At 39.0% G+C, this 25,756-nt stretch overlaps 1 pseudogene; it reads right to left on the reverse strand.

Annotated features, from left to right (window-relative positions):
* Window positions 1-23,140: 23,140 nt before the first annotated feature.
* LOC118575002 lies at window positions 23,141-24,000 on the reverse strand (annotated as a pseudogene).
* Between the last annotated feature and the right edge of the window lie 1,756 nt (window positions 24,001-25,756).

Genomic DNA, 25,756 nt, shown 5'->3' on the forward strand with positions numbered 1-25,756 from the left:
CTGAGGATATATTGTTAGAGGTATGTGCAGAGATGAAAGTGAGAGAAATAGAAATTGACAAGAAAGAGGGAAATCTGTAGGTCAGCAAGATCCCCTTTATTATTGCACATAGCCTTACTCAAAGGCTTCTTTGATTTGGAATAATTTTGAGCAAGAAGAGCATGAATCCAGGAGGTCTCATGGTATATATAAATGAGAATTGCTGTGCTGATTTTCATGGACAGGAGTAACTAGGCTCACTGGAGCAACTGAAAACTTGAGTGTGATTTCAGTTAGTATGCTGTGGGAAAGCCCATCGAGACTGGTCATTTTGAATAAGTTGAGGAAGGTAAAGCCCTCGAAATTCTCAAAGTTTTTTTTCCCCCTATCAATCAATAGTGAGTATATCAAGTCTGCTAAGTAATGTAATAACTTTAAACACAGGGTGGCTAAAACATGATTTTCTTAACTTATATTATGCCATTTGATAGCTGAGCCTACATGGGTTTTAAAGGAGAAATAATAAGCAATACAAAATATTTTTATTATATGTAACGTTTAGTCAGAAGTTTCTCCAGTCCTGCTTGGCCCAGTGGTCTCACAGGTGCCTATAAAGTAATCACTCAGAGTCTTATATTAATTATGAATTGGATGGCTAGGGCTCAAGATTCATGCTAACTTGCTCTTATAACTTAACCCATTTCTATTAATCTATATTTTGCCAAGTGGCTGTGGTGTTACTGGTCTGCTGGCATGTTGCTGTTCAGAGCATATTCACATATTCACAGCATACAGAAAGACATCCCACAGAACTTCCCCTTTTCTGTCTAATCAAAAGGGAAGATTTTAACTTTAACATAGTAAAATTACATATAATAAAACAGTTATCAAGCAAGAATTACAGTTACAATATCTAGTCTATTTTTAGTTGGCAAGATTAAAGAAAACATTCTATCATCTATCCTGTATTTGTGAGTCTAACATTTCATATCTTATTTATTTTTTATCATAGCTTAGGAAAATTATAACTAACATAGTTTTAAAGGATAAATAAGAAGTAACATAAAATATATTTATTATAATGTAACAGTTTATTTTTTGTAAGCAGGGATGGTATATTAGCCAGAAATTATTCTTAATGTAACTAACCTTATGTAATCACACACATATTTGCTTAAAAATAAAGTGATATGTCTACTTAATAGCTTGCCTGTTAGGTTTGTGTAGTCTGTCTCTGTGGTGATATTTTATTTGTGCTTTAATAAATAAATCTTGCATGGAGATCAGAGGAAAAAGTGAGCTGCAACACAAAAGTCATGAAATGTCAGCACATGCCTTTAATCCTATCACTTGGTAGGCAGGATCTCTGTGTGTTCAAGGCCACACTAGAAACAGATAGTGTGGTGGCACAGGCCTTAAATTCTAACATTTGTTAATCATGGAAGCTCATGTGGATTTGCACCAGTTCAGAGACAGGTGTTAGACAATCTCTTGCCAGTAACAAACAGAAGAAAAGAAGAATCAGCCAGCTTGGATGGGAGACTGGAATTTTAGGACTTTCGCTGTCTCTTAATGCTTATTTGTTCTTTAAATCAACTCCAACCAATCCACCATTTTACAAATCTAAATATATTGGAACAGTATTTTTTCTATATTGCTTGTTTTGTTTTTTGGTCCACCATGCACTGAGCATTTACAATTTTGTTTTCATTCCCCCATTGATGTGACACAAACAAGCTGGGCACTCCAACATCAGTAGAATTCAGGCAGATGAAGTAAATTATTGAGTGATTGCTTATTTGCTTATTTACAGATTAGGAATGGGAGGAGAAAGTGTCAAGGTGACACCTAATCCAGGCTACCAAGGTTTTTTATTTGTCTGATTTTTCTTTTTCTTTATGGCTTTAATCCCCATAGCTTGCCTCCCATTAGCAAAATTGCTTGAACAAACATCCTCCTTAATTTTGGTTGTAACACCTTTAGAGTATAAAGCTTTTTTTCTGCCTTCTCTTTACTAACAAATCTGAGAGGACAAGGGAATAAGGAAAGGGCAGGCATACGGAAATAAAGGTTGGATTGAGTGGGCTCTGCTTACTCTGGTGAAGAACATCAACTCTACAAGAAACCTTAATACATTTATTTTGTACATCTTGATCATGGAGGCAGTTTATTGTACACAGCTAAACAAGAAGGCAATTTGTGGTATAAAGATAAACAAGAAGGACATTTTAAATAATCTAGGAAAGAGGTCTCTATAGAGAAACAATCTCAGCCTGCAATCATCCTGGGAGGAGGAAGTAGTATTTGAGGGTTCCTACATACACTATTAACTCCGTGTAAGTTTTTGCTGTCCCACTGAGCCTCACCTTGGGAAGGCTTTTCAAATCATATAGAGCTGAGATTTTAATGTTCTTTGACAAGTTATTGCCCATAAAAAAACAAAGCAAATATACTCAGGGATTTGTCATTTCTCCACAATTTTAAAATGTTACTTTTTGTTATTTGTTTTGTGAGATATTAGTGTGTTCTTGAAGATAAATAGTTGTGTACATTGTGTAGGTTTGTACAAAGTGTGAATATGGGACTAGATTTTATAAGCCTGTATCAGCTGTCTCCCTACATTGCTCTTCATAATAATTTTATAAGATTCAATTTCTGATTGAATTTTAGTTAAATATTTTGAGTACCAGACTTCCATACACCTATATCTGTGGCCCACTCAAATAAATCATTAAGACATCATCTAAATTACTCCCTGGAACTTCAGTCTCACATTTATCTATTTTAAAACCACTGAGTCCAATTATTGCTCCTCAAAATCACATGAATGTTAGGTCATTCACTGTGTTACTCGCATTATACAAACATTGGCCCCCCAAATTTCAGTGCTATCTCTGCTACATCAAACTGAAATATTCCCTGCTATGTAATAGGAACTCCATATACCCTGCCCTTCCTTGCTAGAATTTTCAGCTCACTTTATAGTAAAGGTCTTATGCAGGTGTTCTGTGACTTCACTGTTTAGACATCAACCATGCCTAATTCCTACCTCTCCTCCATATTTTACTGCTCTTACATTCTCCCTGTGTTTCTGTCCCTACTTTCATTCACTTCATTCACTTTCTTTTCTTTCCTTTTTTTTGGTTTTTCAAGACAGGGTTTCTCTGTGTAGCTTTGTGCCTTTTCCTGGAAATCACTTGGTAGTCCAGGCTGGCCTTGAACTTGCAGAGATCCGCCTGGCTCTGCCTCCCCAGTGCTGGGATTAAAGGCATGTGCCACTACCGCCTGGCACATTTACTTTCCTCTACTGTCTGATACAGGTATTCCAGCAATGGCACAATTAACAAGACTTGCAGAGACATAGGGTGGCAGGTAAGGCAGAAACAAGATCACAAGGATTCTTGTTTCTGGGAGACATTTCTAGGAGGAATCTTTATTTCTCTGGGGGGGTTGATGTCTAAACAGGAACAATAATTGAAATGGAAGGACCCAGAGGACTCTTAAATACCCAAACCAAAGCTCATATTGCCATATTGCAGAATCCTGGATTGGGGCCATTCCATCTCTAACTAGTACTAGAAAACATATAAATTTTGCCTTCTGTCTGCCCCAGGAAATGGTCTCAGGTTTTATGCAGATGGCCAAACTCCTTCAAGTTACCTTTTTTGGGGGACACCTATCCAGGGTGTTAGGACTACACTCATGTTAATATATGAGAATGAAAAGTGTGGGGAAATACTTGTGTGTGGTAATGTCTGTACTGCATTCATGAGGGCTGCTACTTTATAAAGGGACAAAGGATACCATGACTAGTACAGTTGGAATCAACAGCAGTTTCCACCTTCTGTAGGAGTAAAGAGGAAAGGAAGATTGTGCTCCCATGGAGCTTTGAGGTTTCATCTTGTGTGTCCATTTAGAGATTTCTTCTGAATAATCAAGGGAGGAGGCATGTACCTTGGAAGAGATCACACAGAAGCAATACTTTTACTTAATTGGATAACAGAGGGCAGATACTCACTTGATACAACTGGTAATTGTTAATGTGGACAGTCACTGCTCTGCTTAATCATGTCTTATCCCACTGTCAGTTCATTGGACATGAGCTGGGAATAGCTGAGTGTAATTCCCAAGGCTAGGCTGATGATAAAGGAAATACAGCCTGTTTATTCAGCCTGAAGTAGTCTTGAAGTTCACTGACATATTAAAAATAAATTATACCAAGTTTGCTTTGTTTCCAAGGTGGGCAGGTCCTGAAATTCAAGAGGAGGTGGTTTGAGTGGCTTAGGAGGGAAGAAGGTTCTGTCCCTGTGTAGAAAATATTTGTTGGCAGCCTTCCACTCTGAGTTGGTTTGTCAAGAAATCACAACGATACTAGAAGCTAGTACTTTGCTTCCATACTGATCTGAGGAAGTGAAGCATGATCATGTTGCCTCAAAGCCCTTTTGTCCACTGTTTCTATAGTGTTGTTTGGGACCTGTGCCTTTATTTTCCTTTGGGCTCAATATAGGAAGTGAAGTATGATCTTTGAGAAAGGGAAATGGTACACCAGGTGCAGGGTGTTTGGCTGGATTGTCTGGCAGATAACAGATATGCTCTGTCTGATGCCCCTACTATACATGTGCCCCTTCTCCAACAGCAGGTTTCCTTTACTCTATTTAGTGTATAAAATAGTATTTAAATATGCTTGTCGTGCCAAAATAACTAGGTTCTACAGTTCCCTGTGATGATTATGGAGAAGGGAAGAAAATTGTAAAAAAAAATATAACTATTGGGTCTAATATGCAGCTTGACAGAATACAAAAAGCCCTTGGTCCTCTCTGCAGCAAAAGAAAAATCAATCCAGAAATTTCCTTTTTTTTTTTTTTTTTTTAACAGAGACTTAACAGTTTATCTGGCCTTGTGACTCTAGTTCTAAGATGGTTAAATCATGGAAGCTCATGTTGATTTGCACCAGTTCAGAGACAGGTGTTAGACAATCTCCTGCCAGTAACAAACAGAAGAAAAGAAGAATCAGCCAGCTTGGATGGGAGATTGGAATTTTAGGACTTTCGCTGTCTCTTAATGCTTATTTGTTCTTTAAATCAACTCCAACCAATCCACCATTTTACAAATCTAAATATATTGGAACAGTATTTTTTCTATATTGCTTGCTTTGTTTTTTGGCCCATCATGCACTGAGCATTTACAATTTTGTTTTCATTCCCCCATTGATGTGACACAAACAAGCTGGGCACTCCAACATCAGTAGAATTCAGGCAGATGAAGTAAATTTTTGAGTGATTGCTTATTTGCTTATTAACAGATTAGGAATGGGAGAAGAAAGTGTCAAGGTGACACTTAATCCAGGCTACCAAGGTTTTTTATTTGTCTGATTTTTCGTTTTCTTTAGAGTGATGGATATTGCACAGGAAGGGGGGGATTAGGAATTATTTAAGTGACCCGTCCTGCACCAGGTGATTAGGTCGGACCTGAGGAGGCACCACCTGAAAGACCAATGGGGGAGAGAGAGAGGAAGGAGACCAGGCGCATAAAGGAAGACAGAGACAATCTGAGTCGCGTCAAGGTCTCATTTATTGAAAAGTAAAGCAAGCTTATATACTGGTGGATATGAGGGGAAGGGAGAGAGATGAAAAATTGTTAGAAAAGGGTTCAGGACGAGGTCTCTTTGGTCCAGTGCTCAAGCAACAGATCAATCAATTAGGAAAGGGTTGGGGAGAGGTCTCTTCTGTCCAGTGCTTGAACAACCAATCAATCAATTAGAAAAGGGTTAGGGAGAGGTCTCTTTGGTCCGATGCTTTGAACAACTGATCAATCAAACATACTCCAGGAAGTTTAATCTAAAAGTACACTTTGTAGTTTTTCCAGGAGTGACTGTTTTTGCAATTCAACGGGTGCAGTTATGCCAGATCATCCAAGCAAGAAAAGTCAAGGCACAGCTATCCAACTTTTGGTTCCCAACATTTAAGTTTACTGGAATTGGATAAAGGAAGAATTTTCAGAGCATCCCTTGCAAGTTGGAGATGGGTGCATCAGGTGTAGGTACAACTCAGTCCTGCAGCATCTGGAGAACCAGAAGCAGAAATGCACTGCATGTCTGAAGTCAGACTGCACGTTTCTGAGCACCTAGGAAGATTAGCTTCCCATTTTTTTGATTCTCATAATTAAGAGTGATGTGTAGCATCTAGTTTCACCTCTCTCCTGTTCCTCACACTACTTTTCCATCTAGACACTATCCCTAAGCTTAACATCCATTCTGTATAGCTAGGGCTTCTCCAGTGGTGAGAAATCACTGTTATTCTAATGGTAGGAAAATACTTGCAAATGTTTACAAATCATGCCATGGATCCCTGTAACTGGATTATCCTTGGGACTGTCATCCCTGCCCCCCCATTTAGATTCATCCTCCGCAAGTATGGACATACATATCTCATTGTTGTAGTTCCACTACAATGTGACTATTTTCTGTAAAGGTAGTACACTGTACAACCTTGAACACTTGCCCTCAAGGTTGTGTAGTAAAATATATTATGGAATATGGGTATTAAATATGCAGTTCATTTTGAAATTTGGACAGTTGTGCACAAAAATCAGTTGCATGAAAGCTAGCCAATCATGAATGTGAGAAATATTGATGATTAAGTTTGAAAGGACCAGTGAGCTGCATATAACCAGTTTCTATTACCTTGTTCTATAATCAGTGCCCAAATACAAGTGTGAATCTTGAAAAGTTAGCAGCTGTCTCATGGAAAGACTTCTAATCTGCTCATCAGGAGACAAGACAGGAATGTTATTAGCACTAAATGCAAACATGTGAGGGAGGGAAAACCAACTATGCCTATCAGCCATTGCTAATAATTCTAATTGTTTCCTTGGGATTTCTGAAAATGACTGCCCTAAACTATTGATTGTAGTATTAAGACAATCCCACATAGTTAAAAGGGAGGTTTCTTTTGTGAGGTAACTTACAAGTAAAGAGATAGGTTACAGGGTCCAGGAAAGTTGTAGCACAGTGCAGAGGTGTTCTCTGGAAAACTCTGTTCAGTCTAACTCTAGTTTCCAGGATCCAGGAACCAAGAGAGCTGGCCCATTTGGATCTCGGGTCTCAAGGGCTCCTGTCTCCTCCCTATCTTGTAGGCGTGACAGTTACTGAAGCCTCAGTGGGGGTAGTACTTCCAGGTCAAAGCTAGAACAGCTAACCACTGCACTAAACAGGACCATCCTCTATGCCATACTAGTGACAGGTTGGGGAGTTAAGCTGTACCAAACTTGTGACAGATCATTGAAGCTTTGGCTTGTTGGTTGTTTTCATGTCCACACATAAGAGCAAACAAAATAATATGACCCTTACCTGAATATCCAGGCACTCTCTCTGCCATCTGTTTTATGCATGTCTGCCCTAAAATAAGATTGCCTCCAGGAAGTGTAGCAAATATATGTCAAGGATTTTTAGTGGAGGAAGTCTTCATTTATGCAACTACTTGAAAGCCATCATTCCTGCTGGGAAAGACTTTCTGATGCAGCTTTGTGTTGGAGCTTGTACATTCCAGTAAGTAGACCATCACCTATGCAATGAAAATAAGCCAAAGAATCTCATTTGTTCCTCAGAGTAAATTTTGGTCAAATTTTAAATTGCTTTGCCATTAGGAGAAGTTTTAGGCAGTATTTTCATCTCTCACCAAAAGAAGGAATTTTGTCAGCACCTGAGGTGTTTGGGTTGTAATGGCAAAACCAAGGATGCATTTGCAAAGTGAAGTGATGCTATTATTGAGGTGAGAAATGAGGCAGGCAACTGAAGCAATGGTGAATAATGGAGTTTTGTTCTCAGAGGATAGATTTACATGTGCTTTTTCTCTAATTCTGTTTAAGGTAGATAGTGGCATGAGCATGGCTACTATGTGGGGTATGAGAAACACCACTAATGTGAGAGACCCCCAGGGCAGGGATATTCTTCTCTGATAAATCACAATGTGGCAGCTTTTATTCCATGTATTACCAGTGACAGTCTTAATTGATAAAAGAATGTTTGTTATCAGCCCTGAGCATCACACATTCAGGGAAAAACAGTATCACTGATAACTACATGAGGCAACATGGCTCCTGCTGTCTATAATAACAGACTTGTCACTGGGAAAGCTGAAAGCACTGAGTGAGACTGCTTGTCTAAGTTGGGAGTTGTGTGAGAAAGGGGCACTAGGCTACTATCTCAGGGGTATTTTTTGAGGTCCTGCCAAAAGGGGTTAGCCACATGCTGACTTGAAAAGTAATAAAGGTGACAGAGACAAAGATATTTAATGCATCTTTGCCTTCATGACACATTTAAATGACATTTATTAACACACCAGAATGCACAAACAGACAAATAGACAAACTTTTAATGGCATAGCTTTCTTGAGAAATAGACAGACAAAAATTTCCCATGAGGGAGATGTGTTGTTACAAATTTTAATCTTGCCTGATGGTCATTCTATAGATTCTGAAATAAAAGTGATTATTTAATAGAATAATTTTAAGATATAGAAAAAAAGGAATTTTATTGGGTCTTTAATGGTATGTAGTCAGATTGTAGTTCTTTAGGAGACAGTGAGAGGCAGACTTGTGGAAGTGCGGTGGTTATGTGGGGAGGAGGCAAAAGGAAAAGGGTAGAAGGGCCTGCCTTTGCTCAGTCTGTGGAGCCATGGTGGGCACCATAACTGTGCATATACATACATACATATATACATACACACACACACATACATATATATATATATACATGTGTGTGTGTGTGTGTGTGTGTGTAAGCTTCTTTGATTTATTTGTGAATTTCATACCTGAGTACTGAGTGCTGTATTTATATTACTTCCACCATTTCTTCTCCTACCCTTGTCCATTCCATGTCTTCTACATTATTTATCAAATGGTTACTACTTCCTATAAAATACTATTGTTTATTACATATACATAACTACTTACTGATGTGTATATTATATCATTATCATGTGTATAAGGGTATTTGCAAGTGTATGTATGTATGTATGTATGTATGTATGTATGTATGTATGTATGTATATGATATCTTTTTACTGAGTAGCCTAGCATGAGTCTTGTTCCTGGAGATGAATAATTCTCCCTCTTTTAGCATCCAACATTTGCCTGTAGTTTTTTTAGCAAAGTATCAGATTTGATAGTTTTTCATCTGTGTTGAAATACCAACTTATGGTGTCATTGTGCTAATCTTTTTTAGGTAGGCATGATTTTGATAGTTCATGTGTGTAGTCATCCTGTTCCACATGATCTTATAATCTCTTTTCCCAATTTCCTCAATGTTATCATAGTCTTGGAATAATTGTGAATTTCATGGAATCACCAATTGGGTCAGACATACCACTGTTAGTTGTCCTTTGAAGTTTGCACAGCTGTGGAAATCTATAGTAGTCTCTGTGTGATGCAAAATATTTTTCTGGAGATGATGGCTAAATGTGTCTATAGATATGAAGAAAGACCTTTAGAATGAATATAGAAATTATACTGCTTCAGGAAAATTAGCAGCCAAAGGTTCATCTTTTTTTTAATATTAATTACAAACTATATGGCCTATGGCTTCTTTTTTCTTGCTAGCTAGTTTGTCTAACATATTCATCTATGTCTCAATACATGTTACATGGCTTTACCTATGTCCCATTACATTCTGCTCCTTGGATGGTGGGTTGGCATCTCCCCAGCTATGCCCTTCTTCTCTTTGTTATTTCCTGCCTGACTCTAAGCTGCCTTGCCATAGGCCAAATCTGCTTTATTTATTAGCCAATGGGAGCAACACATATATTAACAGTGTACAGAAAGGCATCCCATAGCACTTCCTCTTTTCTGCTTAATCAAAAAGGAAGATTTTAACTTTAACATAGTAAAATTATATATAACAAAACAGTTATTAAGCAAGAATTACAATTACAATATCTCGTCCACTTGTATTTGGTAAAATTAAAGAAAATATTTTATTGTCTATCCTATTTTGTGAGTCTAAAGTTTCATATCTAATTTACCCTTTATCATGATTAAGGAAAACCATAATTATAACTATCCAGTCTTCAACTCCGTCAAAGACCCCAGAAGGATTTAATATTACTTAAGTGAACAGGAAGTGCATTGTAAGCAACTTCCAGAATTCTAGAGATGACAGAGACATCTGGATGCCTGGACAGTCATCCAAAGTTCCTCTGCAATGTTTGGGCATCCATCTTCAGCCTACAGTCCTAGAGTCTCTGGCAGGCTTTTTTGTGAAGCAGGAAATTTGAAGGATTGTTTCTCCTATTGGCAAAGTTCATCAGTTGCTTCTCCCTGTGTCCTGCAGAATGTCTGGCAGTCTCTTCTGTGAAGCAGGAACCTGAAGGACCATTTCACCTTGCAAAACTAAGTGGCCACCTTTCTATGTGTCCTGCATGTCTAGTTTATACAGCATCCTGTCAAGCAGTTGAGGCAAGGACACTTTTTTGCCCAGTGGATAATTTCTGGCATAAAGAAAGCAAACTCAATAATGAGTTTTTTCATTGCTCATCATCCTCTTTCAAGTAATTGGTGCTGCTAGGAGTGGATGTGTCTCATTGTCCAGAAAAGTCTAAGTCCCTAAAACATTTTTTTTTCTGAAAATAAAGTTTGAATTTATTTCCAGTTTCTGCTCTCAACTTTCTAACTCAGCCATGTCAAGGGTTCATGTCCAGGGAGAGTCTTGAACAGCTCCTTCACATCTGGATGACTGTCAGTGAGCAGACAGTTCTCCTGGAGACCGGGTCATGTTTTTAGTTAAGAATAAAAGGGTATTTCTAACTTTTTGCTTTGGGGACTGGATTAAAAAGTATGGAACTTGTGCTCTGTGCATTTAATTAAATGTTTGATTTGAGCTTATAAAGAACTTCTATTTATTTCAGCCAGTCAGATTTCATTAGATCATTAAAAATTACATTAGCCATGATTGTTGACACTCTGATAAAATGTATATTTAGCAGGATAAGGCCTCTCTGGAACTGAATTTTCAACTCTTCTTTGGCCTGTTTTATTTTTATTTTTACTTTTTTTCCATTATATTTGTATTTTAATTTTACACATCAGCCATGGGCCGAAGGTTCATCTTAAGGACCCCTGATACCACTGGCCTTGTGTAGTAGGATGGGTTTGCTCTGTCTGACATAAAATCTTTCCTAGTCCCATTGGTGCTTCAGGTGGGTGCTGTTCAGTTTCTATGAGATTGTAGGTTTCTATAGTTTCTGTTGTTGTTGAAGTCTAGCTTTAAGGCATGGTGGTCCAATAACATACAGGGGGTTATTCCAATGTTTTTGTATCTGCTGAGATTTGCTTTGTGAGCAAGCATGTGGTCATTTTTTGAGACGGTTCCATGGGGTGCTGAGAAGAAAACATAGCTCTCTGAATAGATGAAGATAGGTCTCTTTTGTATCCCAGAATCTAATCAATATTTATATGTATAATTCAGCTATCATTTGACTTAAAAGGGCTTATTGGTAAATGTTATCATTTATACTATTTTCTACAGAAAAAAATATTTTACTGTTTAAAATAATCCTGGACTTTTAAATTATAGCCTGTTTTTATGCTCAGGCTAACTGAGTATTATTTCTCCTGGAATTGTACATAAAATGCTTTTACATTAAAAAAAGGACAAATACTATAGAATTGTATTACATGAAATATATAGAATATGCAAATTCATAGAGACAGAAAGATTAGATGTTATCTCAAGACAGAGAAGAAATGATTTCCTAAGTACAGATTCTCAGTTTTGTGTGATGGAAAAACCCACAAATGGACAGTAGTATCAGGACATAATATCATGAATATAATAAATCAATACAATTAATGTAATTAATTAATATCATAAATATAATCATTGAATGAATACTACAAATGTAATCAATGAATACAACAAATATAGTTAATATCACGAGTGTAATTAATGAATATCATGAGTGTAATTAAAAAATAAATTTAAAAAATCTCTCCCTATCCATGATATAGGTCTGAAAAATTCAGATGAGACTTTAAGTACCAAGCCACTAATACCTTCCTAAGGGCTAAGATTTGGCAAATTATAACACTTGAGAAACGTAGTAAAATCATGATGTTTACCTTGAGGTTTTGTAGTACTGTTAGCTGCAGTGTTTACATTGTCACAACATAGTTGTGAGGAGTGGAAAATTAAATTACATTAAATAGGGGACTGTTTATAAAAATCTTAATATTGTAATAAATCCTTAAATGAGTCTTATTGTAAAGTACAACAGACAGGTGAGGATTTTGACTGACGCCTGTAATGGAATACATAGGAGAGTTCTTTGTGCTCCTCTTGTTGCATTTTTATGTGTGAGGCTCACAGTTGAATAGCACAGATATTTGCCCATATCCTGTTTCTGTGCACTATTGAGAAAAGAAAAGTTGAAACTGGAGGAACAAGGAGGACAGAATCACAGCTAGGGAGGAAGCAGAACAGAGTGTTACCTAAAACGAACATCAATATTGTTCTTGAGTTACATTCATTAAGTTATATTTTGCCTTTAACGTTATAATATACACAGCCAGGTAGCAACATGCTCATGTGGAAATAGGAACCTAGGATTTACTTCCAGAATACACATATTAAAATGCAGGTGTACTGGTATTAGCATAAATGAATTTTACTGGCAAGCTAGGTGAGAATGTTTGGCAAATTCTGTTCATTGGAGAAATACTATCTCAAATCAGCTAGTTGTAATCTACATTTGCATTGAACCAGCACCAGACTGATTTGTAGGCATAGCAGCACTCATCAAGTGCCATCATTTGTGATTGTATGTACAATTCTCTTACTATGTCCAGCCAGTCAAACTGCAGCATGGCTAGAGGCAGAAATTCTGAATCCCAACTCCTATCAGAGTGGCTATTGGTTATTTAATGAGCAGATGAATGAGGAGAGTCACATTTTTCATGGATGCTTGTCTTGAGAAGCTACGTATGTTCAGTAGATGGATCCATATTCATGCACACATAGGTGCCTTAATTAAACTCAACTCTTATTGAAGGGAGAGAAAGTATATGAACTTAAGATGGAATAGTAATAGTGGTGTATGGATAGGTAGTCTAGTGTGGAAAATGGGGTGGATTTTTCCAAATACACTATTACACATATTAATATTGAATAAAAAGAATATCAGTTGCACCTGAAAAATGACAATTGTTGCCACTTGCCTATAGACAAATGCGAAACCATACATAAAAACTAACAGAGAATTGTTGAGAATATACATATATTTTTAAGCATTTCTTTTCTAAAATACATACTTCTTAAATTATTTATCATTTGACATTGTGAAATACTCTATGCGAATGGTTATATTTTCAGCAGGACTTAAAAGCAACATTTCTTTGTCCAATCCAAGAAACCTTTTGTACGGTCTTCTAAAAGACATAAATGCATTATGTAGTTTATAATAAAAGCATATAATCATTGCACTTAGGGAAACTGACATAGGCAGATAATAAAGAGGCAGCAGCCAGCTGCGCTCGGTAGCCCAGAATCACAGTCAGAAAGATGCAGACAGAAAGGAACCTTTTGCAGATAGCGAGGATATGATCAGCCCCTAGGCACCACTCTCTGGTCCTGTCTATTGTTAATCTATTGTTAATTGAGAATGAGCGCTCTGGGCAAATTACATCCCCCCCCCTTCCACTTTCACTTTCCCTGTTCTTTCTGCAAAGCACAGGGAGGAGGGAGAGAGATGAATCAGCAGCTGCAGTGGCGATCTCCAAGGTTACCACATATTTGCTTTCCATCCCTGGGTTTGAGATCTTTCTCCGGATTGGTTTTTCGTCTTCCTTCTATTTAAATGCACACAGTCTTCCAATCAGAGGCGACCAGAGGTAATAAAAGTCTCTGCAGCTGAGGTTTTTACCAGTCAGGCTCCTGGCTAGATTCCAGGTACCAGCTGGTACCTGATCTAGCCAAAGCCTGACTATAAGCTGCTAAAGAGAAGGAAGACTGCTCCTGAACACTGCAGGTGACAGAGCCAGTGAATCATCACAGGCAGGGATTTGCTGAAATTCCCCACACTCCTGCTCTGAGTCATAGGCTCAGGCTCTTGCTTCCTGAAGGAAATGTTATCCTGCTTCTGAAGTCCCTGATGCTGCTTTAATATCTGTCATCCCTGTCTCAGGCTTGTAGTCCTGCATTATCTTCGAGGAATATGATGCAGTTTGATATCGGTTTCTAAAAGAGAGCAGGGATGCGCTGTTCCTTATACTTCTTTGGGGGACCCACTCTGAAGGACTGCTATGGCAAGGACAATTCTCACATGGCCCCTGATTCTGAGAGCTTTGATGTTTAACAGCTGCAGATACTATCTTACTTGTCTCCCAAGAATCTCTGGGGGCAAAGAAATGTAACACTGGCAACATTATTTCTTGCTGCCTTCTAGGGTCTTAGAGGTTCAAATTTTCAATCTGGGTTCTATAGTAAGGCTTAAATTTTCATTGTACTTTAGCAAATAATAGTCCTTATGGATTGTTCTTTCTTCCCTGTGTGTCCATTCTTTCTATGAGGTCCTGCAAGGCACAGGAGTATTAGAAAGCCAATTTTCTCTCTGTGGTATCAGACCACTGTTCTGTACACTCACCAAAAGAAATTTACCCACAAGATTTCCTTGTCACTCTTTGACAATAAATTTCCACTGACTAACCAGTATCTCCTCATTAGCAATATGTTTCAACCTATAACTTCTACATTGTATGTCCTATTCATTTTGGAAGTTATACTGCTTCATCTGTATTGCTCCTTTCAATCACAAAACCCTTTTTAATCACATATATTACATATTATCTGGAGTATTTCTGTGTCCTATGTAATTTTCTTTGATCCAAATGTCCTTTTATGAGGTGCATCTGAGTAGGAAAGAATTTAGGGTGAGAACTGATGGTGAACTAAGATAGAGTCGACTCACCAAAGCACAAACAACAATGCAGGTATTGCATCACTTAGGAATATCAAATCAAGGAGTTTATATGCATTACAGAATGATGCACTGATGGAAAAGCTGGTAAAAGTTAGTATATGTGGGTATAGAGATAGATATACATATAGAAGTGAGAGAAATCGAAACAGACAAGAAACAAATAGAGAAGTGAGAAAGATTCCCTTTATTACTGTGCACAGACTTATTTAAAGATTTCTGTTTTGTAATAGCTTTGTATAGGAAGCACATGTCAAAATCAGAGTTAATATGCTTATTTTCATGGGCATGAGGAACTAGGCTCATTGGAGCAACTCAAAAGATGGATCTGATTTCAGCCCTTCAGTTTAGCACTGTGGACCATTCCAAGGATGTGGGTATCTGATGAGTTACTTCCAAGAATTTGGAGGAGACAGAGATCTGGAAATTGTCAACAGTTTTAGCACTGTTCTTACTTTGAATTCTCCCTATCACTAAAATAGTGATTAGATTAAACCTGATAATGACTGTAGTAGTTTTAAACACTAGGCAGCTAAAAATTATTTTGTTAACTGATATAAAAAAATTTCTAAATCATATTTAATTATACCCTGCCTTATGGTAGCGAGGCTTTCATAATCTTAAAGAAGAAATAAATAGTAGGACAAAACTATTTAACTCCATATTTACAAGCTTATTTTTTTGAATGTAGGAATGGTGTATTAGCTAGAAATCAAGCTTATCCTTATATAATCACACATATCTTTGTTTAAAAAGATTCCCTAAGATCCTTGCAGTGATATCCCCTCCATCCTTATAACCACCTGCAGAGAGGTTGTTAGACCTTAGAAAGACAATGCCTCCAGGAGTCATATAGACTTTTGTAGAGAAATACTGCATTACTATATCATATGACCTGCACAGAAGATGTCAGGGTGGGGAATGTTAGATAAGTATATAGTAAATCACTTCACAGAGTTGAATATAAATTGACAAAAGATCATTTTGTTGTGTTTATGAACAACTTACATCATTTAATATATTATTCATACTAATATATGTCAATAATGATATAAGAACGTACATGGTTTAAATTGCTATTTCATGTTTAGTAGTATTTGTTTTCATTTTTATTTAAAAAAAAATGAAGTTGATGAATGTATGAGTCAATGGTAACACTTACTCCAGAAGGTTTTGTGAATGGTGACTCTTTCACACCCATGCAAGATCATGCATTTTTTTTATGGATACAAGAACTGGATAAGGAAAGCATTTTCATAACACCCTCTGTTGGTTTTAATGTGGTGGCACTGTGTTATTCATGAAGTGATGCTGTTACTGTGCAAGAAAGGCCATGAGACACAACAAAACCCAGTATCAGAGCTTTATTAGGAGAAGAGAGGGACAGAAGAGAGCATGAAAAGGACTGTGGAAGACATGTGCCAAGAGAGAAGGTGGGGACAAGAAGGAGAAGAAGAGGGGAGAAGTCTGTGTCCCACTTCTTATGGATTTCCCTGCCCATGTGCATATGGGCTTACAGAGATATGCCACACATATGCATAAATTGTGTGATCATGCTGCATGCAAATTAAGCGATCACACAGCACAGGGATTACATGGGACATAAGGCCCCTTGCTTGGCTACTGAACTGTACATGTGTGGTCATATAGCTGGGGAGTGGTTGGGAATTCCAACATTCCAAACTCTTTGCTTATTATAAAAAAGGCAGTTGAACAGGAATAGGGGTGTTGTGTCTCCTGAGAAATGCTTCAGGCTGACTTGATGGGCATCAGTTGACTCTTAGAGTGGGTAGGGAAGGGGACTTCTGAGGCAGCCAGATGTCCTGGTGGATTGTCATCTGCTGCTCTGGAGCCATCTGACAAGGTGCCATCCAGGTGGATTCTATGGAGCTTGAAAGAATTTTTAAATATATGACAAAGTAGCCATGGGAGATTTAAAATCTTGAGCTGGTGACCATGATACTGTAGTGTTTTAGAATTCTGCTGTATTGGTTAGTGTAAGTGAGTGAGAGAGAAAGAGAGGCATAGGGGGATATTTGGAACATGCTTTTAATTTTTACCTGAGATACATCTTACCAGGACAGGTTATTTTGAGGTACCTGTTTCCTTTATTAGATTAACATCCAGGAGACCCAGTTGATCAATTTCTGAGGGCTTACAGTAATAGATTGTTTTATTAAAGTCTGGTTTTTTTGTAGAATCCAGACCATTTTGTGTCTGTGGTTGTAAATACCTTTGGACTGTTACTGTTCTCACTGCCTGGGTATACTTGATGGTTCTTGGACTCCAGATCTTGAGTGGTCCTGTAACAATTGGCTGAGTACTTAATTAAGAGTGGAAACCAGGAAGAGAAAAGCTTGTGGGGTGAGACCTCATTTTTATGAAATTGGTGTCAAGGCAGTGGATCCTGGTGTCCTCTGGAACTTGAGAGAGAGCAGGGCTTTCTCTGTGTCACTGTGCATGAAGAGAAGAAGAACTGCTGACCAGTCTGGAGTGAGGCACATGGAGGGAACAAATGAAACAAGAGCTCCTACCTTAGCTGGAAAAATCTCTTCCCATTAGGTACCCCTGAAAGTATAGTTAAGTGGTGGGGTCTATTGAGGAGGGTAAGGCTGTTCCCCTACCTCAAAAGAAGAGGGAGAGATGAGACCCCAAAACTCCTTCAGGACTGAGTAAGTGGTTTGGTGTTCAAAAGGAAGGAAATGGATGCCCCATGCTGCATCCTTGGTTCCCTGTGAGCCTGTGGCCAAGCCTAGGAGGTCTGCTGGAGCTCTTTGTTTGATGGCCCTATGCCACGAGGTGCATGAGGGTAGTCAGATGACCAGTATTCCTCTTGGTGGCACTTCAAACAAGGCTCAACTGGTGGCCTGCACAAGCCCAGTGGCCTTTTCTAGCACACTTAAAACAGGTACCTTTATGCAGCTGCTTGGACAGTTCTGTTCATGGGCTTTCTCATCTCTCCTATGGTACCTTAAAGGCCACATCTGAGACTTCAGCCTGTGGGGTCAGGGGTCCTCTCTCCAGATGCTTAATTTAGCCCTGATGTTGGGAAGTTCTGGGAGACATCAGATATGTTTTATTCTGTATCTTGAATTACATTTTTTTTCTTTTTCTTTTAGCTTTGGTAGTTTGCTGGTTTGAGGACAGCTTTAGGAAGACCTGACAGGAGGCAGGTTGTAAAATGATCTCTGGATAGAGAGCCATCTGATTATTATAATCCCAATTTTGGTCCTGATTGTAAATTCATTTGCATGAGTCCTAGCCTGCTTCCAGACCTGTTCATGCTACTCGGGGTAGCTCAAGAATGGGTGAGAGTAAGAGTGGAGGTGGGAGCCAGAGTTGGGCAGAAGCAGCCTGCCTGATACTGAAGAGCAGAGCAGAGGTCAGAAATGTAGAAGTCCTTATTAGTCAGAGATTCCTCAGGTTCAGGTTGCATGTGGGCAAGAGAGAAAGAATCAGAAAGGGAGGGCTCAGACCTTAGGTGAAATGCTTGGGGATAAGGTAACTCTTTTCATTTGCCCATTCGCTGGCAGAAATTAGATAATTCCTGTGAAATATCTGGGTCCAACCAGCCATTATGTGGCCATATTTACTGGTATCTAGGGATATTTAAGGCATTTCTCAGAGGAGGAATGGGACCAAGAAGAGGAAGACTTTATGTCCCATGACTCCAGCTGAGAGAAAATATACAATAACAAACACATTCCAAGACCATAATCTCAGGCATCCCTGAGGTTAGGGAAGGGTCTGTGAATCAGCACAAGTTACTCCACCCTTTGTCAAGAGGGCGATAAGGGCTGGGGGCATATGTACCCAGAGGACCCCATGGGGGTCTGACATCATTCAATGCTTCTCCAAGAAAGAATGTGCCCTGGTGTACATAGCCTGAGTCCCAACCTCCCAGGGATCTGACAGTGAGTGAGAAATATATCTCAGGCTACAGTCATGGGAAATGGCAAGGAAATGGAAAGGAAAAACGTACCAGTCTGGGCAGGTGGAGTTGTGCAGAGCAGTCTGGCACCCAGGCAAATGAAAAAAGTGGGCAGTTGTAGATCGAAGAAACCTTGGTACATGGTCCCAGATGCAGAGTGCTGGGAGGCCTGCTTCATCACAGCACCAATGTTGTTTTTAATGTGGCAGTGCAATGTTATTCATTAAGCAGCATGCAAGAAAGGCCATGAGGCATGACAAAACCCAGTATCAGAGCTTTATTAGGAGAAGAGAGGGACAGAAGAGAGCATGAAAACGACTGTGGAAGACATGTGCAGAGAGAGAAGGTGGGGAGAAGAAGGAGACAAAGTGGGGAGGAGTCTATGTCTCCCTTCTTATGGAATCCCCTGCACATGTGCATATGGGCTTATGGAACTATGCCACACATGTGCATAGATTGTGTGATCATGCTGTATGCAAATTATGCAATAACAGAGCACACAGATTACATAGGATGTAGGGCCCCTTACTTGGCTACTGAACTGCACTTCTGTGGTCATATAGCTAGGGCAGTAGATTGGAATTCCAACACTCCCTGCAAAGAAGAATGGGGTGCATTAGGTGTGGATACATCTACTCAGTGCTGAAGGGATAGGAGAACTAGAATTTCAGAACTTTGTTCCTGAAATCAGACTGACCAGTTCTGAGTACCTTTGGTGATTTTTCTCAATTCTTGCTTCCATTGATTATGAATGATGTGTTATGTCTTGCTTCACTTCTCTCCTATTCCTCACACTACATTTCCAACTTAGACTACATCCCTTAGCACACTTCCATACTTATCAGTATAGCTATCAGTATGCCAGATGAGAAAAATTACTGTTATAGTATTGGTAAGTATTGTCCTTTCAAATGTCTGCATGTCATGCCATGGATCCCTCTATTCTGATGATCCTTCTGACTATCACCTCTTCTGCCCAATTAGACCCTTTCAGTATGGCTCTAGACATCTTCTTGTGGATGGTCTACCATCTCTGGCACTACATTCTGTGTAGCTGCTACTTGAATAAACCTTGGACACTTGTGGTCACGGTTGGGTAGTAAAATATAATAGGGACAGTAGATATTAATAGACAATTCATTTTGAAAACTGGCAGTCATAAGTAAATAGTAGTGGCCCAAATGCAGGCAAATCATGTGTGTGAAACCTTGCTGATGACATTTGAAAGAACAAGTGATCTGCATGAAACTAGTTTGTGTTGACTGGTCCTGACTGGTCAGTGCCAAGTAAATGTGTAAAGTTCTGAATGGTTATACCTGTCTTCATGAAAGAACTGCAGTTCAATCATCTGGGGTAGCAGAGAAGGAATGTAATGAGTGCTAAATGAAACCTTGTTCAGGAATACCAACCTTTCCTTTTGGATGTGGCTGAGAAATGTAATAATTACCTTGGGATTTATGGAAATGACTTTTTTATACAGGAATTTCTTCTGTGTCAGGTTATGAAAGATCACATCACCTTGGCTTCTTGACTATTTTAGTACTCACATGGAAGAGTAAGCAGAGTCAAGAGACACTTACCTTAGTATCCAGCCTCTCCCTCCCACCTGTAGAATGCAAATAATTTCTAAATTAAAATGAGTTCAGAGAGGTGTAGCATACACACACACACACACACACACACACACACACACACACACACACACACACACACACAATCAGGGAGGCTAGTGGAGAAAGGCTCCATATATGCAACTATGTGAAAGGCATCATCCCTGCAGGGAAAGGGATTTATGGCACAACCTTTGTGTCAGAGGGCCCACACTCTAGTAAGCAGTCCATCACCTATACTTTGCCAATGAGTACAAGATCTTCATTTGTTCCTCAGAGCAAAATTGTCTGAAATGATACATTTTTTTTCTCACTGATACATTAGGAGGCATTTTACCCATTATTTACATCTCTCACCAAAAGAAGGAATTTTATCACCACTTGGAGTAGTCAGGAGGTAATAACAAAACTAAGGATGAGTTTCTGAAGAGAATGGACTCTCCCTGGGAAGTCGGCAGACCCTAGTATATTCAGTTAAGGCAGGTTCTAGTTGCTCTTCCCTGTACCAAGGCTGAGCAAAATGTCTCAGCATAGGCCCTAGGTTCCAAATAGCTGGCTCATGCACTAAGGACAGGTCCTGGTCCCACTGCCTGGGGGCCCCCTAAACACTTCAAGCTAAACAACTGTCTCACTTATCTAGAGGGCCTAGTCCAGTGTCATGGGGGCTCCTCAGCTATTGGTCCATGGTTCATTCATTTCCACTAGTTTGGCTAGTCATCTCTGTATATTGTTCCATCATGGTCTCGATATCTCTTGCCCATAAAATCCCTCCTCTCTCTGATTGATTGGACTCCTGGAGCTCTGCCTGTGATCTGGCCATGGGTCTCTGCATCTGCTTCCATCAGTCACTGGATGAGAGTTCTATCATGAAAGTTAGGGTATTCAGCCATTGGATCACCAGAGTAAGTCAGTTCAAGCACCCTCTCAACCATTGCCAGTAGCCTATGGTGGAGTCATCTTTGTGGATTCCTGGGAACTTCCCTAGCACTTTGTTTCTCCCTGCTCTGATGCTGTCTTAATTTATCATGATATCTCTTTCCTTGTTCTCCCACTCTGTTCCTGATCCAGCTGGGACCTTCCACTCCCCTAAGCTCTCTTTCCCCCGAATATTGTCCTCCATTAACCCCACTCACCCCTAGTATGCTTATGTAGATCTCATCCATTTCTCCATCTCTGGGCAATCTCTGTATCTTTCCTAGGATCCTCCTTACTAGTTAGTCTCCCTGGAGCTGCAGGTTGTAGTCTGGTTATCCTTTGCTTTACATCTAGTATCAACTTATGAGTGAGTACATACCATGTTTGTCTTTCTGAGTCTGGGTTACCTCACTCAGAATGATATTTTCTAGTCCCATCCATTTGCCTGCAAACCTCATGATAACATTGGTTTTTTTCTCTGCTGAGTAGCACTCCATTGTGTAGTGTATATGTACCACATTTTCTTTCTCCATTCTTCAGTTGAGGGGCATCTAGGTTGTTTCCAGGTTCTGGCTATCTAAAATAATGCTATTTGAACCCAGTTATGACATTGATAGACTGAATTTTTTAAGAATTATTTTTATTTCTGTGTATGTTTGTGTCCATGTCAGTATGTCACAGGTGAGCTACATGGAGTCTGACTTCACACCTCCTAATAAGTACTAGTTAGAAACAATACAGATATGTTCATTTTGCTTTCTGCTGAATTTTCCATAGCTTTGATTATGGTCATTCCTCTGCCTCTAAACATTGATGTAACAAAATTAATCATTTATTTTGTGTGTGTCAGATTATAAATGTTGCCCTAGCTTGGATTTATGACTATTTCCATGCCCACATGGAAGAGCAAGTAGAATCAAGAGACCCTTACCTGTGTATCCAGCCTCACCCTCCCACCTTTTATATGCAACTCTGTCATAAATTAACATGGTCTCAGAGAAATATATCAGATACTTGTCAGGGATGTCTAGTTGGGGGAGGCTCCATATATGCAGCTATGAGAAATTCATTATCCCTACTTATAAAATACTTCCTATTACAGCTTTTGTGTTAGAGCTTCCACATTCTAGTAAGTATCCCAATACCTATGCTTTGCAAATAAGCCCAATAACCTCAATTTTTTCCTATGAACATTGTAAGTAGTGTTCTACAGCTCACCATTTTCATATTAGAAGGTGCTTTAGTAGCTATTTACATCTGTTTTCAAAGAACAGAAGTTTGGCAGCATGTGATGTTAATGGGACAGAATGACAGACCAAGGATGAGTTTGGGAAAAGAATTGACTCTGTTCTTTATGTGGAGAATGAGAAAGGCAACTGAGGCAATGTTGAATGGGGGATTTGGAGAGAAAATTTTGCATTCTTTTTTGTTTCTATGCTGTTTGAGTTGTATAGTGGCTGGGACATGGCTAGTACATAGGGTAGTGAGACATGTCAATAATGTGAGACCACTGTGCTAGGGGATGTCTCTAGGATAAATCAGAGGACAGCCATCTTCTTTCATGTGGTATACTATGGCAGTCTTGATTGAGAGGTAATTATTTGCCATATACCCTGAGAGTAAAAATTCATGGAAAAGTATCATTGAATGGCTACAGAAGCAGCTGGGCTCCTTCTATGGACACTAAGCAATCTGTCCCTAAATAAGCCTACTGCTCTGATGGAGACTGCTTGTGTCAGTTATGAAGTTATCTCCATTTCTATTTTCTCAAAAGCCTCCCTGATGTTTTAGTCCAGTTCATCCTGTTGTTGCTTCCCCAGCTTAATGAGTGCCTTCAAGTGCATGGCATAGGCATACTCAAGGACCCAGGCTGTGCAAATCTGGGTGGCTGCTCTCATTCCCTGTGAAATTGGTGTTTTTTTTAAATAACCAGCTTCTTTAGAAGTCCCTCTTCATCATATAACTGGTCCTGAGGCTCCACAGTTACAAGCAAAGGAAATGTGGTTACCAAGGATGAGTCTTCACTGCATCTATTCAGAGTTTCTGAGCAGCTGGCTTCCCTGAGAACTAAACAGTGCCTTTCCCTGATGGCCTTCCTTGCTTATTGATCATGACCACAGTTATCTCCACCTGGCCAAACACAGAAAAGGCTTCTTCCAGCAGTTCATTGGGCGCATACTGAGGGAGGTTGTGAATTGTAAGAGATGCACTATGACAGGCAAAGCATACAGACAGTTGCTTTCCACATGGTAGCATATTGTTCAGCTCAAATTTGGCAATTTCCACTACTTTTCATGTTTCTAAGTGAATAAAGCCAAAGCTTTTATTCTTATGAATGAAAAATTTACCCACTTTCCCATAGTTCTCAAAAATCTTGCTAATTTCCTCCTCAGTGATATCAGAGGTAAGGTTGCTTTCAAAAAGACAGCTATGTTTGGTGAAGTTCTTCTCTAAAATTCTTCAGGTCAATAGTCAAGCTTTATTTCTGGCTGCTGGCCTGCTGTCCATTTGCAGATATTGGTGGGGATGGCTGATGCTGCTGGTGCTGCTAGTGCTGCTGCTTGTGGTGTTGACAATGCTTCCTTAGTGGTCTACTCATTTGAAAATTTCACTACAGAGTCCTTATATTTAGAACCTGTCTCTTCTCACTGGAGCTCTCTGTGTTGCCAAGGCAGGTCTCCATGTCTTCTACTCATGTGATCCTTCATGATCCAGTGAGCTGTGCTCACAAGAACATGACCAAGCATGACATGTATTTCTTTAATATCTTTGTTCTTTGAGTTAACTTTTGGAGTAACTTTTACATAGAAACGCAACTGGACATTTACTTTGATCATATGAGTTGCATCAATGATAAAATTCTTTTATCTTTTGAATGGGGTTTTGTAAGTTCCTTTAGAGTTTTATATCCACAAGGTTATGATGCCTTTGAAAATAAAATGTTGCATGCCAATTTTTTCTGACGTCATTAGGGTTTAAGAAATTCATTTCCTACTTCAGTATCTGTGTTACCCTATGAGCCCACATTAGTTGATCCTGTAGGCCATGTTCTCATGGTGTCCTGGAATCCTCTGGCTCCCACTGTCTTTCTTCCATGGGGTTTGCTAAGCTCTGCCTAATGGTTAGGTTTAGGTCTCCCATCAGCTGCTGGATGATGTCTCTCTGATGCTGATGTGATGACAGTCACCAACTAGGAAACCAGTATGGGTCTGGCCCAGGTCCTCTACATATATGTTATAATTATATAGGTTGGTGTTTTTGTGGAACTCTTAAACACATTGGTAATGGGGATGTATCAGGCTCTTTTGCCTCCTCTTGGGACCCCTTGCCTCTTACTTGGCTGCTTTATCTAACCTTGATATAAGGGTTTGTGCCTAGTCTTTTGTAACTTGTTATACAATGTTCTGTTTATATCTCTAGGAGCCCTCCTGTTTGCTTAAAGTTATGCAGGAAAGAGTGGATTCAGAGGAGAAGAGAGGTTGGGGGACCTGGGAAGAATGAAGTGAAGGGAAACTCTTGTCAGGATATAATATATGCGACAATGGTAAATAAAAAATAGTTTCACAGGAAAAAAGAAATTCATTTCTCTACCTGATTTGCTGAATTTTTTTATTAATAGATTGTGGATTTGCAAAATATTACCTGCCAATCCATTCATAAAATGACTAATTTTTATCATGTTTGTGTGTCATGTAATACATTGTCTTTTATTTAATTTTTAAAAAAATGTATGTTATTCTTGTATACATTGCTTCCTTTTTAATGTTATGCCTATTTCATTGATAGACAACAGTATATTTTGGAAAAAGTTTTCCTTTGTATGCATTTATAATTTATTGGTTTTTTGTGTATGTGTGTTTGAGTGTGTTTGCTTTCATGAATGTTTTATAGTATCTACCTTTCTTCTGCCTTTCAATGGCCAGAAAATGTTGTTGGATGCCCTGCACTGAAGGTGGGGACACTTTTATGTTGCTATGCAGGTACTCAGAATCAAACTAGTGTATTCTAGAAGACCAGCCAGTATTCTTAGCTGTTGAGCCATCTGTTCTACCCCACCTCTGTATACTTTTACCTTATATTAAGATTATATACCTTATATGTAAATGTCCAATACTGGGGAGGTAACAGTGTATAATCTGCATGCAGTTGAGTAAAAGGACTTTAATTCAACACCTTGAATCTGCATATAAATAAGCATGGTATTATATAGTTTTAATCCTAGTATGGGATATACAGTTCATAAACATGGCTAATCTGTGAGTTAAATTATAGACTCTGTCACAAAAATAAGTTGGAGATTGTCAGAGGAGTGTATGTGAACTGACCTCTTACATTAACATGTCTTTGCACACACC

The sequence above is a fragment of the Onychomys torridus genome, unplaced genomic scaffold (genome assembly GCF_903995425.1).
Source record: "Onychomys torridus unplaced genomic scaffold, mOncTor1.1, whole genome shotgun sequence".
NCBI classification, from domain to species: Eukaryota; Metazoa; Chordata; class Mammalia; order Rodentia; family Cricetidae; genus Onychomys; species Onychomys torridus.